We start from the raw sequence: 16,120 nt of genomic DNA on the forward strand, positions 1-16,120 counted from the left end.
CGACCTATATTTTTTGCCGAGGCGACCAATATTTGAAATATTGGGTGGCAAGAGGGGGATTCCCCAAAGTTTTAATAACTGCACCGTGATTGGTTGAGATATACGACATGACCCGAAATATGAAGTAAAAACGTCTGTGATTGGTCAATCATGAATTAACTAAAATATTGTTTTTTCTAAAATTCTGTCTTATGCAAACAAATTTCATATATTAATTAGTCAAAATTGTTTTTCATACAATTTTTCGAAACATCACTTTCATAACAGGAAATTAAATTTAGGTTTGATGAAAACAAGTTGCATTTTTTGTGCAGGCGACGATCAATCAGCTCAGTGCTACTGCTAGATAGCCCGCGATATTTATGTACATATAGCCGGTATATAGATGTGACGAAAATTGTGTCTCAGATCTTGGATACAAGAGCATCTAATTCTGGTGTAAATTAGCTAGATCTCGGCCTAACAGTAACATGGCGGCTACCATGGATAGATCTACAGCTCGTCGGAGATTTGCAGATCTGGATGCAGAGGACTGGGAATGAAGTGGATTAACTTGCACTGAAAGTGAAGAGTGTACCATACCCCATGTCAGGATCAGGTACAGTAGGAGACCATACAGCACTCAGAGTCAGAGACAGACAGGGAACATGTCAGGATCAAGTACAGTAGGAGACCATACAGCACTCAGAGACAGAAAGGGTAGGCCTAAGTGAAAATATTCTTTGCTAAAATCCACTGTAGGATAATAATGATAATATTGGATGTCCTATTTTCCATCAATACAAGGAAATATTGGACTCGCTAAGCAAAATATTGGACTCATCTTCGACTCGTCCAATATTTGTGCATAGCTCGTCCAACATTTCCTTTTATAAAATGGGTTCAAGAATGTAGCCGATTGAAAGCGCTGAAATGAGTCACATGTGCGCTCATGATTTTCTTACTAACATGCACGGCCGTGCAAAAAGTGTGCAACAAAAAGTCATAACAGCACGGCGTGTTATCCTATGGGACATTGCAGAGAAAGCGTAACTGCTCAGTCACTGACGTCACAATGTTGTGCACACTCAATCAGTTGTTACAAGTGCGTCGCGCGCTACTATACGCGCTGTCAATCCTGTAAACAACTTCTAGTTCGGGCTGCCACCCACCTTTCTTGTGCATAACATGTGGCATACGTATACTCTTATACGTACAATATGTGCGGGATTTCCGAGTGCGACGTGCGTAAATGTTTGGGACGAACATCTTCAGACATCTTGACTTTTGAGCGAGTGCTACATGTAGCTGACTGGTATTGACCCACAAAGGTACATGAAAAATGCTGTAAGTTTTCAACCCATTTTATAAATCAAATAATACACAGGTTTAAGTTCGTGACGTTAGTGGAGATGCAGCTCACTCTCGGGTATTTACAATGTAGTGCAACATGGACTCGGCTTCGCCTCGTGCATATTTCACAATTGTAGATATCCTCGAGTGCGCTGCATCTCCACTAACGCACTCTCACCTGTGTATTATTTGTATAGTATTAACCTCAAGGCCATCCAATATTATAAAAATATTAGTCAACTGATTTACACGTAAGAGGGGCAGTGGACATACCGAGGCAAGTTGATATGTTGACGCAATGACAACACACTCAAGCACAGAGACATGGGGGGGGGGGGAGAAAATTCCTCAAATTTCCAGACTTAATGTTTTGTTTCTCATGAAGAAGTGTGATACCACACCAAATAGCCCTAGCAGTATGACACTTCCACCAGGCTGTAATTTAACCTTTAAAAAAGTCTATGTAAATCCTGGCTTTCAACTTGGATACTTTGACAATTTTCACCTCTTTTTTTATGAAGACTGAAAACATTATCACATCATACTATGATCAGTGAAGTAGACCAGGGAAGCTGTCTCTCCCAGTTTAAATGTCTGCATGTCTGGACTCACAGAATGACATCTTTAATAGACTAAATGTGATTCATGAAATGCCCCCCAGGGTACCATTTCATGAAAGTTGTCAGCGCTGACAAGTTGTCAGTCTCTGACAATCCCCAAGGTAACAGTCAGTGATCAGAGCATCTCAGCCAATCAAAACCAAGAATTTTGCTGAAATTGTCAGAGACTGACAATTTGTCAGCGCTGACTAAATTGATGAAACACCCCCCAGGTCTCACATCCTGTGGCTGTAAATGAAGTGGCCTAGTCCACAATTCACCACCTTTTCATACCAAGGATGGTATACAAATATACTTTCCCTTGAGAGTTTCTTGTTGAAACTATGGGCAGAGGTGACTCCAAAAGAACTACGTGTATTCACTGAGGGGTGAAGCCCCGAAGTGAATAGTTCTTTTGGAGGCACCGAGGCCTATAGTTTGAACCAGAAACTCGAAATTAGGCAAAGTATATTTGTTTTATATTTTGGATCAAAAATTCAAACAAAGAAAGGGAAATGGGAGAAATACAAAGCTAGAAGTCTTTTGGTGGATGTGACCATTTTGTTGATGGGACCATTTCGACGTTGTTGATGATGTTTCGATGCGGCTATTTTGACAAGCGCGACGCGACACACGGTGTGAAGCTATTTGCGCAATGTCAGAATTGTTTTTATGACATCACAATCGTTTTGTTAGGAATTGATACATTTTCAGAGTGACAGTACGAGGCGTGGTGTATCTTGGGAAAACAGCGCCCAGGGCAAGCGCGGAAATCTACGCCCCTAATTTCTGAAAAAGTGTTCAACCCCAACCCCATCCTGGTAGGGACTTTACGCTTTTGGATGCTTTTTCAAGCACTTAAAAGGGGTCTTTTTGAGACTGATTTAAATGTAATAAATCGTGATAAGTTTTGGCGAGCGAGCGCAGCGAGCGAGCCGCAAATTTTTGTGTTTCAGCTTACAAAACATGGAATTCTTGTCATTTTTTGCTTACTAAATCTTACAATTCTAATCAAGATATAGTGACGGCCTTATAGATAACGATTTATACCAACAAACTAAAATACTCCAACTTAGTACGCGCGAGTGAGCCGAAATTTCCATATTTCCGCGTCATCATCACGTTTTGTTCTTATCTTTTTTTTGTGACAAGTTCTGGCGAGCGAGCGCAGCGAGCGAGTCGAAAATTTTTGTATTTCAGCTTACAAAACATGGAATTCTTGTCATTTTTTTGCTTATCAAATCTTACAATTCCAATCAAGATATAGTGACGGCCTAATAGATAACCTAACGATTTATACCAACAAACTAAGGAGTTGAAGAAATACTCTAAATTACTATGCGCGAGTGAGCCGAAATTTGTATCAACACGTCCTCGTCATCATCATGTTTTGTTCTTATCTTCTTCTTTTTTTGATAAACTTTGGCGAGCGAGCGCAGCGAGCGAACCAAAAATATTGTATTTCAGCTTACAAAACATGGAATTCTTGGCATTTTTTTGCTTACTAAATCTTACAATTCTAATCACGATAATAGTGACGGCCTTTACTTAGATAACGATTTATACCAACAGAGGACTTGAAAAAATACTCTAAATTAGTACGAGCGAGCGAGCCGAAATTTGTATATTTCCGCGTCATCATTACGTTTTGTTCTTATCTTGTTTGATTTTTTTGCGCCCCCCCCCCATGTTCGAAACCGTTGCCGCCCTCCTTTGATCCAATCGGCGATCGCTTAAGAACGAAAGAAATTGCAGCCGCTGCTCCTTGTGACATTTTGCCTGCTAAATATAAAATGACATGTGTGAACACAATATACATTGTCATTTTGTCCGCATCATCTTCATGTGTTGTTTTTATCTTGTTTGACTTGGCTTTCTGCCCCCCCCCCTTCTTTTTCTTCTTCTTCTTTTTCTTCTTCTTCCTTTTCTTCCCCCTCTTTTTTCTTTTTTTTTTTCTTCTTCTTCTTCGTTTTTTTTTTTTTCGTTTTTTCGTTTTTGGCGCCCCCAAGGAGTGGCGCCCGGGGCACGTGCCCCCCTTGCCCCCACCCCCTAGATACGCCACTGAGTACGAGCAGTGCGCAATGTCAACTCAAAATTGCTTTGTGTCGTCACAATTGTTTTGTTAGAAATTGTATCATTTCACAGACTGATGGTGCAAAGCTGCTCACAATATCAGAATTGCTTTGCGACATCATTTTGCAAAATGTCGTCATAGAAGTGACATCATTTTGCAAATGGTACTTTAGATGGAGCGTCAACATTCTGAAATAGCTGAAAATAGATCTTCTTGTAGCTGTACCTATAATCACTTGAAACTCTTTCAACCAATCACCAGGTCCAGAGGATAAATTTTTGATCCAAAATATAATTAATAAAATATACCTGGGGAAAATGTACGAGGCCTACACAATTCACTATACACTATAAACACTATTTTAAGTTAAAGAATATTGATAAGGCACAAAACTATGTATAGAAACCGGTCAGCCATTCATTTCTGTTCTACAGCACAGCTGCCTTACATAACCCGACTCGGTACGTCGGTACGTGTTGGGGTCACTGACACTGGTGCAGTTAAGCCGTAAACTTTACACTATTAAGTTTTATACACTTAAATTTTACACTACCTAGTTACACTTTAATACAGTGACATACAGGTCGTCTAGCTCGGTATTACTGCACCAGCGCCCCAACCCGTACCGAGTCGGGCTGGTTACAGCGCCCTGCGCCGGGGTTAGCACAGTGTGGTTCATGTACCAGCATGCACGAGGTTGAATCCCTCCAACATAACAAGTTACTGTACAAAATACACCTCATTTGAAGGCTGGATAAGCTATCTTTTTCATGGGCTACAAATCTACCTACATTTGTTTCAAAATACTGTATAGGTCTAGGTCTAGTCTCTACTGTCTATACAATGTAGGTCCATCTAGATTGCCTTAAAAAAAAAAAAAAAAAAAAAAACTCTTAACGTTAGATCCTCAACCGTCACGAGTTTGAGCAGAAATAGGGGGGCAGTAACTCAGCCATGGTTGGTAACTAATAATAATAACTAAACTAGCCTACAGTTTTACACTGTTTACTGTAGTGTAGTTACAGACAGAATGTCTAACGTTTAATATGACAGTACGGACAGTAGTTTAACTCACTGGTTCCAGTAGCCCCGGAGACCGCGCCGCCAGGCGCGGTCCTGGCGGCTTCCCCGCAGTTTCGCTTATAGTCTGAGAGCTGGCTGCTGGTCAATTTACCCCATCAAGCCCATAAGGTTTGACCCCTGAGAGTTGCTGGGGCCACCCTCCTCATTAAAAAAATGCCCGTCAGCCTGGTCCCTGAGGGCGGGTTCGGCCCCCAGGGACCCCCCGAAAAGGCCCTCCGGCGGGTGTAATTTACCCCATGGAGCCCATGGACCAAACTTGGCCTATATGAATGTCCTATGGGTGTACATAATCAAAATATAAAAACTGACAAAATATCTGGTCGGGAAAGGGGTTGCCAGACCTCTTGTTTGCAGGCATAAAACCTTGTTTTTGGTCAAGGAGTCTGCGCCAAGACTACACTGTCCCATAGGCCCTGTACTGTAGCGTCTCCCAACAGGCTGACGGACAGTGCCAGTTAGTGCATGTAGTAGTCTTGGCGCAGACTCCTTTACGCCCAACAAGGGTTTGTGCCTGCAAACTACCCGTTATACCCTGGGACCCAGGGTAGTTTGCATGCACAAATTGACCACACACACACCCACACCCACACACACACCCACACACACACGCACACACACACACACACACACACACACACACACACACACACATTCACACATGACTCTATGTATACTAAGAATACCGTAAGGCGTAACACAAAACATGACCAGTGGTTTCTCCATTCAGCCATGATACCTTGCACATACCTATAATTATTATGTTCATAACTTTTGAATGTTTTACATCGATACTATCAGTGAACCTTCAAGCAGGAACACTGAAGAGATTTTGAAATTTGTGTGAAATTGTATTCTGTTTTACTGGCCACACAACCTGCTTACCCTTTATTATGTATCCACCATATAAGACAAATATATATATATATACATATATATATATTTGGAAAATGCTGAAATAAACCCTTTGTTGTGAGTAGACTTCAATTTCTCAAATCATGCATTATACTGTATGATAGACTAAAATGTGAAATTATGTTTTATATTATATGAAATAAATTCATGCCAAATACTGGTCAGTTCAGGAATCATAAGACTGCAACTGAAACATGTGCAATGCTTATCATAGGCCTACATTATACGTAATTTGTGTAAGCTTTAGTCTTCCATAGAGTGTGATGCATGGTTTGATGTGTAATTGCCATGGTTTTGAATGGCAACTAAATCATAAATATGAACTAGGACCTGCATTGTAACTGTAGATGGTATGTGACACCCTGGAAGTATTATCTTTTTTTTTTTTTTTTGGGGGGGGGGGGGGGGAGGGGGGTAGACAAAGTATCTCAATGAGGAGTTGACAAAAATTCTAATATAAAAGAGAACACAACATGTAAATGCTCTCAACGTGCATGCTATTGTTAAAGAAAAGAAATTAAGCTAACATTTCATTTAGCTGGTAATTTTATGTTTCACGTTGTGTGTATATGTCCCGGGTTAACGGCAATCATATACTATGATGCGCTCTTTGCAGTGTGTGACACCGTAGGTTCAGTTTTGTTTGTGTGGGGCTGGGGAACTGAAGATGAAGTACAGTGTATCTCCAGAAATAAGGAGTTGACAAAACTGCTGATATAAAGAGACCACAAGACCAAGTTAATACTTTCAGCCTATATGCTATATAAAAAGAGAGCTATTATAGTTCAACTTGGTGTGTACTGGTCACGGTCATTGGCAGTGTTTGCAGTATGTGACACCATTTGTGTGGGGCTGGGAACTATTATAAATAAAATATATCTCCAGAAATAAGAAGATGACCACAAAAAAAAAAAAAAAGCGCTGAAGAGATGAAGAGAACACAAGATCAAAGTAAATGCTCTTGGCCTGTTTATTTCCATTACAGAAAGTTAGCATTCTATTGTGAAGCTTGTTATTTGAGGTTCCAAGGAAGAAATACATGTATATAGAACACCATAATTACATGTTCATTAGTATTATAGATATGCAGATATTTGTCCAAAACTATGAGGTGACATGCACTACTGAGTATGAAAATTGATCAAGATCATTTCCAAAACCATTAAGCTCCTTCCTTATGTTATGCAGTTTATTCTGATTTGGAATTTATTAGAGTCAAATAAAGGAAATGTTGGCATGGATGCTGTAATCCTTGCCTATTTTATACATCAAAGGGTGGTTTTTATCAGCCAAAAACACAAAAAGTTATTAGTTTGAGGTTTTCAAAGGAATCTTGTATTAGGATTGAGACTTGTTATTTGTATCTAAAAGAGGATATCAAGCAGGAGAAAAAGAAGTAATCTAAGCTACATCCCACTTGTTGACATAAACTTTATTAGAGTTATGTTTAATGCACGGTTGATGAAAATGTTTACTTAAATGTGTTATACAACTGGCCTTTAGCGCTGTTTTGGTTGGTCTTAAACTGAAGTTTACTCACAATAAAGGTTTTTCAGCATTTTCTGAAAAGCTCTATTTGAGTCTCATAAGGTGAATACATCATACAGAAAGAGTAGGCTGTGTGGCCAATAAAACCTAATACAACTTCACACAAATTTCAAATTTCTTCAGTGTTCCTTAAAGGTGTATTGATAGTATCCATGTAAAACATTCAAAAGGTATGAACATCTTATAAGTTTGACATTTATTATGTGCAAGGTATTATGGCTGCATTAATGAGAAACCTATTAATTGTAACATGTTTAGTATTATTGTATATACAGTTGTACATTAGGCTACCTATAGAGTCATGTGTAAACATAATTGTGTGTGTATGTGTGTGTGTGCGTGTGTGTGTGTGTGTGTGTGTGTGTGTGTGTATGTGTGTATGTGTGTGTGGGGGGGGGTGTGTGTGTGGTCAATTTATGCATGCAAACTACCCTGGGTCCCAGGGTATAACGGGTAGTTTGCAGGCAATAACCCTTGTTGCGCGTAAAGGAGTCTGCGCCAAGACTACTACATGCACTAACTGGCACTGTCTGTCAGCCTGTTGGGAGACGCTACAGTACAGGGCCTATGGGACAGTGTAGTCTTGGCGCAGACTCCTTGACCAAAAACAAGGTTTTATGCCTGCAAACAAGCGGTCTGGCAACCCCTTTGCCGACCAGATATTTTGTCAGTTTTTATATTTTGATTATGTACACCCATAGGACATTCATATAGGCCAAGTTTGGTCCATGGGCTCCATGGGGTAAATTACACCCGCCGGAGGGCCTTTTCGGGGGGTCCCTGGGGGCCGAACCCGCCCTCAGGGACCAGGCTGACGGGCATTTTTTTAATGAGGAGGGTGGCCCCAGCAACTCTGAGGGGTCAAACCTTTTGGGCTTGATGGGGTAAATTGACCAGCAGCCAGCTCTCAGACTATTATGTTATAGTTCAAGTATTCTGTGCGCTTGTGCAAGTGATTGTGAATTCTGTGAACATCGGTGAGCTGCTTATAAGACATCATTTTGTGCATCACAAGCAATGAAATGCATCAAACAGTCGCCGATGATAGTCATTTAGGTTTCATCGACCCATGTAAGTATTCCTAGTAGTTTCTGTTGAAAAATTAAGGAAATATAGCGCCGCAAAGGCACCCGTTTGTTCAACATGAAGATCTTTTATGGGAGCACGGCGCAGCCGCCACACGCACACACTGCGTGTGGCGGCTGTCGCAGTTATGGTTCCAGCAGATGGGATGGGGTTCGGGAGTAGGGCCTCTTGAATTAGTTCACACAGTCACACTCACAGATCTACACAGTCTACTGCTATACTGATTAATAAATCACAATTATATAAAAGAATGTCAGTCTTTACATACCGGTCACGGTACCCACATATCGATGATTCACAGGACATCCCACGTACTCGATTAGATAGAGAGCTAGAAACCATACACAGTGCACACTATAACAACCGGCTGCACCCCACACACGTACGTGGTGGATCGCAGTGGTTTACGTGTAATGTACAATGTACTACAGTATACTCATTGTATGTACACACTGTAAGTGCGCTTTGGTATTGTGGCTGTGTGCTAGCTCTAGCGAGTATAAAGTGTAGCTAGTCGAGTCCGAAGCACGGTCCGAAGCCAGCTTGTTGCGTAGCGCCATCTACGTTTACTCCGCCCCTTCTCCGTCAGGAGCGTGACGACTGTCAGGAGGTGCTAGCTAACACACACATGATGCAGCAGCAGCGCATAGACATGTAATGTACACTATATGCACTAACCCTACTCACGTACACACGAGCTGTCCATCCTTGATCCGCCGAATTGACACTCGTATACTGCACCGCTGCTATCAAAATCTTGCCTGCGTGCCTTACTCCAGGTAGGAAGTGATATCTTTTGAATTACCTACCTATCGAACTGCCATAAATTTTCACTAACTGCCACAGTCGAGCGCTAGATTCCCGTGCCACTCTAGCATAGGTGGATAGAAAAGTCTATACTACTACAGCTACAGTCTAGTACAGTAAAATTTAGTTCAGTCCAATATGTACAATTTCAAGTTAGTGAATCTCGTCTTGTGTTGTGTGAAGGCACGTGTGAACAAACTGTGTTTCGGACGTGACATAATTGTTAACAACCGGAACCTATTTAGGCAAATGGACCAGATACAGCAATCATACATTTGCTCACCCGTTCCTCTTGTATCATAATATTATTTTACATCGGGCAGTACAACTACAAGATGTAGAAATAGAATGAACCACAACTGTAACATTATATTGACAATATACATGTAGCCTGTAGATCATTATTGTATTGCACCTAATTTAGGCTAGGGCTTGACTTGACCGACCGAAAGATCGGCCTGTAAATTGACTTGTGTCTCTACAGACTCTGGATGGGCAAGAAGGCCCTAGGTTAGACAGAAAGATCCATCTGTCTGGAGGAGTCTTATTTTTTTTGACGTTCGCTAAGGAAGGGTTCCGTGAAGCCAGACGCACTCTCCGCGGAACATTTCCCCAACGACCAGATAAAATTTATGCCTAAAATTAACCTAGGATTTTGATAACTGCATGTGTGTTGTACATTATATTAACTCATCCATGTACAATGGAGGGAAAATGGGGAGAAGAGTTTCAAAATAAGTGTATTTATCTTCAGTATGTGACTCATATTTGGTATCTTTTACATCCTCTCCTAGCAGTAACACAAAGTCTTGCTGATTTGAAAAGCAACAGATGTTTGCATTACTGTTTTGTTTCGGACATGACACATCAGTGTTAACATTGCCTTTTACTTGGATTCAACAGAATTTTTATGCCTCAACCACGAAGTGGTGGCGGGCGGAGGCATTATGTTTTCGGGTTGTCCGTCCGTCCGTCCGTCCTTCCGTCTGTCCGTAATGAATTTTGTGGACAGCGTAACCTTTTGAGGTATCCTAATGAAACTTGGCATGTATGTGTATTAGGGGGTGAAGTTGTGCCTATCAACTTTTGGGTGCACATGCTCAAGGTCAAAGGTCAAAAGGTCAAGGTCAAGTACATAAAATTTCACTTTTTCCACCATTTCTAAGCAATGCCTGAAGATATTTTCTTGAAACCTAGTGTATACACGTATATGTATTACCCAATTAAGATTCGCTGGTGAAAGTTTGGGGTCATGAGGTCAAGGGTCAAAGGTCAAAAGGTCAAGTAAAAAATATTAAAACTTCACTTTTTTCTCCATAACTTGGAAATTGGTCAAGGTATCTCCATGGGGATGTACTGACTGGCAGTGATTATCTAGAGAATTTAGGGTTCATGGGGTCAAAGGTCAGGGGTCAAAGGTCAAGGGCAACACTTCAACATTTTACTATTTCCCTCATATTTATGCAATGCCAGCAGGATTATTTTTTTTACACTTGGTGTATGCTTGTCTAACCTAATAGAGATTCTCTGGAAACTTTTTTTTTTGCCTCAAAGGTCAAAAGGTCAAAGATCAAAGGAAAGTGCTGAACTAACTTTTTCCTCCATATCTCGGAAGTAACTCAAGTTATCTTGAAACTTTCTACATATTTATGCATGTTCTGCCTGACAGTGATTATCCTATGAATTTGAGGGTCAAAGGTCAGATGAAAATGGTAACAATGTACTTTTCAATACAGAAATTGCACGTTTTCTCCATACCTTGAAAATTACTCAATGCATAAACTTATGAATGGGCAAAGTCAAGTTAAAGTCCTTAAATCCCCAAATACATGCTCTTTTATTCATCCAATTAAACCTAGGTCAAGGAAGGTGAACATTCAACACATTTGTGACAAACTTGTCATTTTAATATTTTTCCAATTTTGTGAAAATGTAATCACACATTGTCCACATGTACTGTAGACCTATTAGGAGAGTCATGCATTATGGCGGATGGGAGGCATACAGTTGCCTTAGCGACATTTCTAGTTTAAACATGAAATTGTGTTTTAAGTCAGTTTCATTGAAATACCAATGCAAAGCAAACTTTGGAAAAAAAGATGACTTTACCATTACTCATTTTTCTTTCTTTCTTTCACCTTTAGGCCTATTTGTCAAGAATATCCAATACATGTGTCCATGGACATTTATGTTCTCATTGGACCTTCGCATGTTTACACAATATTTTGCAAACCAACTCATTAGTGTGCTGCAGCTGTATGTTTTAAGTCACTGTCATGCTGGTGTGCTGTGCATAATGAATCAGTTTCTTTGATATTTCATTGATATTTTGCTACCGGTACATCTTCTGTAAACACACAGACTACTAGTACACAGAATACTGTGGAAATCAAGATGTCAGATTTCTCTGCCTATTTTTACAATGTATGAGCAAGAAATCAAGTACAAAACAGCAGAACAATTGGTATATTAGAAAATAAAAAGTGTTTTCTGACTTTAAGGTGATGGCTAGTAACTGATCAGTGGGAATGCTGGGGGATGAATTTTCCCATTCTTGTGGCATTCATGTATGAGTACATTATACAGTATATCAATTGTGTGAACATTTTTAGCTTCAGATTGCTTTGTCATATTCAAGTAATGTGCAGTTTAATGCCCTATCACTGTACAGGCATGCTAAACTGGAAACATTAAACTGCACATTACTTGAATATGAGACCATTCTGAAGCAAATGATTTTCACTCAATAATAGATGTAATGTACTCTTAAATGAATTCCACAAGGATTGGAACAATCATCCCCAGCATTGCCACTGATTCCCACTGATCAGTTACTAGCCATCTCCTTTAAGGAATACAACAAAAATGTTTAAGTATCATTTGTACATGATATTTTGTACTGTTGCCTTGACTTCTAGAACTGAAAAAATGGAAGTCTTTTGCCAGCTCTGTAAGGGGCATTTGCTGAGACCAGCAGTGTCAAATGTAGCTCCAACAGCAGTGTTGATGAGGTGCAATTCAAACAGAGCTGCAATTGCCAAGACCAATCGCAAAATCTACCCAAGGATGTACCCGACAGTCGTGGTTAACACTGATGGCTCAACTTATCGTATCATGTACTCTGAACCCAGGAAGATCTTGAAGGTATGCTTTTTGTTCATATTTTTGAGATGTGTCTTTCTTGAAGTGCCAAGTTGGTGCTGTAAGCAGACATAGAGTGTATTCAAGCACTCTCCTAAAGCGAACTGTACCACACTGTATCCGCACCAGATGAGTGCTTGAACGTTCTTTAAGTGTACTGTACTGTACTGTACTGTACTGTACTGTACTGTACTGTACTGAGCCGAAAGTGAACCACTTCCCGATGTGCTCCAAAAGGGTACCAAAAGCGTACCAAAAGTTCGCTGTGAGAGAATGCGCGTAACATGCACATACCTCATAATGCAACTTTATGTTTGGGACAGCTAAAAGTAGTTCAAGCACGCCAGGTGAATGACCCTCCTGCTACAAAATGCGTGGCCTGTTCTAAAAATAACTCATGAGGTACGCTTTCTCAACAGAGCTCTCTAGCACTTCAATCTGGAACAGTTCAGTATGGCACACTTTAGTTCACTTCACTTTGTTTGCTCTAGAGTGCTCAAATGTACCCTTAGTCAACTCCTGAAAAGCAGTGTAATTCATACAAAAACCCATGTCTTTGTAAACTACACCCCCCCCCTCCCACACACACACACACACACACTACCACCACCACCATCACCAATACTACATTGTACCACAAAACTATGTACAGAAAAAGTTTTCAGAATTTCCATAAATTTGTATTCACAGTCATCTTATTATAACTGTCTGTTATCACATTAAAATAATGTAAAATCTGGCTTGAAATAGCATGCTGTTAATAGCCCTTGCATGCCTATCCTACACATTTTTACATTTAAATGTTTCTTTGAAGATAGCATCAATTACCAATGTAGTAATATGAGTTCAGATAATCTCCATACTATCAAAAGACTGGAAGGACATGACTTGTCTTTTATGTATTAGGGACTTTCATTTTTTTCATTTTCTTCATTTTCCTTGTCAGCTTCCTGTAGATGTTAACATGCTGCCTCTGGATGAAAAGAAGCTCCGCCTTACTCGCTACCAGCCCAAGAAGAAAGTGAAAATCATTGATGATCTCGATGATAATTTTGATGCCAACAAATACAAGCATCTATGGAATAAGCGAAAATAACAGCAATAGAACTTGATGCAAAAACTCGTGGAGGTAGAAGTGCAAGATGATTATTCCTGCCTAAGAGAATGGAGTGCAAACAGTAGAGGGATACATGATTTATCTTTCTACCATTTGCTGTGTCAAATACAATGCTCTGAAAAGCTGACTCCATATTGAAGAAACATAGAGTGGAGATGAGAGAGATTTGGACAGGTTCTGCTGAGATGCTAGATCAGCCAGTCACTGACATGATACTACATTGTACTGGTATTACAAGGGGAAAAAGATGATCATGTTTGTATGCGTTTCTAAGGACTGAATATTATTGTACTCAGTAAGTATTATGGTCAGTTTTCAATGTTATGTTCTTCTTTGAATCTCCCCAAAGCATACCTGCCAACTGTTCAGTTGTAATCTGAATATTCAGATTTTTCACTGAAAGAAAATGCATTAATTTCAGTGTGTTCTGATTTTTCGGAAGTACACGTATATGAAATTTATGAAAGTTCATGTTATTAAATTATTTGATTCTTTGTTCAGATTTATTAAGTCTTAGGGTTAGCAGGTATGCTTAACCAATCTGCTCTTTATTGAGCTCTTATATAGCAGGTTAATTGGCTTGCTGATGTCAATTGCCATGTAAACAATTGTGTTATCACAGTGTCCATAGAGCTCAATGTTACATAAAAATCGAGAATGCTTTTGAGAGGATGCGTTTTGACATGTTTCACTGTGCACATGTACAAACATATAGGAGTTCAAACCGGAGTTGATATAAAAACCCACATACTTTGATGATGAAATGACTAAGATGCCTATTACTGTCCATCTTTGGAAGCTTTCTACACATTCACTCTCCTGTCCCAACTTCCACACCTATTGTGGTTAAACATTGATGGTCATCTCAAAGCAGAGTGGAACCTCATTATAACAAGGTTGGATAGAGAGAGACACCTGAAGCTATGATTTTGCAGGTCCCATCATTTTTTTTATTCATTTATTTTTACCCTTTTTGTCACAAGATACAAAATACAAAACCATTCTAACAGCCCCAAGTAACTCATCAAAATGAGGTTCCCCTGTATTTATCATAATTATGTATTCACTGTTTTCTGGCCCATCACACAGTTTGCTGGTCCATCAGGCAGTCTGCTGACCTATCGGGCAGTCTGCTGTCCCATTAGGCTGTTTGGTGGCCCTTCAGGCAGTTTGCCTATCAGGCTGTTTGCTTGCCCATCAGGCTGTTTGCTGTTTATACTGTGGTAGAGCAAAATAAAAAGACTTTAACCCTACGTAGCCCGGGATGGGGGGGGGGGGGGGGGGGGCTACAAAAGGCACCCCCCCCCCCCCCCCCCCCCGTCGACATTTTGCACAATTATTTTTTGAGGTTGAAAGTTTTTGGCTGCAATTTCATGTCCTTTTTTATTTCACACTTTCATGAACAGTGTTACCAAAAATGGCAATTTCCAATGACTGTTCTATGTACAATGTATGGAGTTTGCAAGAAGTGTAAAGTCAGTGTTTTTCCCTGTTTTCTCAGATAACATCCTTTTTGGTTATCATCTATTCTAGGTAAAGAGAAGCGATGAAAAACAAAAATAGAAAAGAAATACATTTAAGAAATTTTAAAAACAATAGAATACAAACACATAAAATCAGTTTTGATACCACAATTTTTTTATATTTTGAATTTGTTAATGATACTACCAAGAAAAAAAAAAACTCATTTGAAGCTTTATTTAGGGTTGAGAGCTTAAAATCTAATGCACATAAAATATGCATAAAATGGCATGATTAGCATGATTTAGAAGAAATGACCATGTTTTGGGGGAAATTAATGATTCATTCTTGCAGATAACATGATGAGTAATGCGTGTGCTGATTTTCACCACGATCGTGCCGGAGAGTAAAATTAAGGATGTCGTATTTTGGAGATATTGAGAAGTTTGTGGCATTTTAATTCTTGTTCCACATCACTAGTTTAATACGAAGCATGCGTCGCTGCATGTTTTATATTTGACTTGAACCAGTGGCATTTCGTCCTCTCTCTTTCCCCCCCCCCCTTTTTTTTCGTGTAATTTTTGTGTGACTTCGTGGTACATGTAGTATGAAGATAACACTAGTGTTGGGGATCGATAATAATTATCGGTATCGCATGTTTAATGTGACCGTCGACGGTATTTGAGCTTGATTTCAGGCAGTTGTTTTGAGAGAATACACCAGTACATTTACTAGCACTACCACCAATTTTGAAATCGCCCATTGTGGCTTCAGTTTGGAGATGCGTCAATACAAAGAATACAACCTGCCAAGATATGAAGCCATTTCAGTCTATTGTTTCCCATTTACTAGCCAAACACCAAACACTGACCACACTAAAGCAAAGACAAAACATGATTATGAAATAATGTTATTGAGGAAAATGTTTCAAAGAGCAGGGATACAATGTACTTTGAAGTA

At 39.8% G+C, this 16,120-nt stretch overlaps 1 long non-coding RNA gene across 1 annotated transcript; it reads left to right on the forward strand.

Annotated features, from left to right (window-relative positions):
• The first annotated feature begins 9,340 nt into the window (after window positions 1-9,340).
• LOC139720695 (uncharacterized) lies at window positions 9,341-13,949 on the forward strand. Its single transcript, XR_011710173.1, has 3 exons — window positions 9,341-9,413; window positions 12,360-12,585; window positions 13,529-13,949. It is a non-coding gene; the product is annotated as an uncharacterized lncRNA (long non-coding RNA).
• The last annotated feature ends 2,171 nt before the right edge of the window (window positions 13,950-16,120 follow it).

This window comes from Diadema antillarum, unplaced genomic scaffold (genome assembly GCF_040938485.1).
Source record: "Diadema antillarum isolate AM-2024a unplaced genomic scaffold, OU_Dant_1.0 scf00000011, whole genome shotgun sequence".
Taxonomy (NCBI): Eukaryota; Metazoa; Echinodermata; class Echinoidea; order Diadematoida; family Diadematidae; genus Diadema; species Diadema antillarum.